The sequence below is a fragment of the Frankliniella occidentalis genome, unplaced genomic scaffold (assembly GCF_000697945.3).
Source record: "Frankliniella occidentalis isolate FOCC.00 unplaced genomic scaffold, Focc_3.1 Scaffold11, whole genome shotgun sequence".
Lineage (NCBI taxonomy): Eukaryota > Metazoa > Arthropoda > Insecta > Thysanoptera > Thripidae > Frankliniella > Frankliniella occidentalis.
In genome coordinates, this window is record NW_026267141.1 from 2,788,027 (window position 1) to 2,788,335 (window position 309).

The 309-nt window shown below is 63.8% G+C and overlaps 1 long non-coding RNA gene across 1 annotated transcript in view; it reads left to right on the forward strand.

The window, feature by feature from the left end:
* The window catches only part of LOC127752392 (uncharacterized), a 10,946-nt gene that overhangs the window by 9,998 nt on the left and 639 nt on the right, over positions 1-309 (forward strand). The gene's annotated exons all lie outside the window — the stretch shown is intronic.

Sequence of the window (309 nt, forward strand, 5' to 3'; positions counted from 1 at the left end):
GGGGGGGGATGCTGGACGAATAGCAAAAGAGGAGATAACAGCCCTGAGGGAAGGCACCCGAGCGTGGCGTGGTGTGTTTTTACGAAGGGCGTGCCTCCCCCAGCCGCGCAGAGGGTGCGCGTCGATTGCCCCGCGGTTTGGTAGCGCCGCAACCGGACGGGCAGACGGGCAGACGGACCGTAGAGTGGATTGACTCGTGAGAGAGGGGAAGGAGGGTTGTGCAGTGCCACTAATTTCATCTGGTAGTCCGCTACTCCGCTACTTACTGTTCGTGGGAGGCCGGGGCCGGGGCTAGGGGTGTGGTGGGGG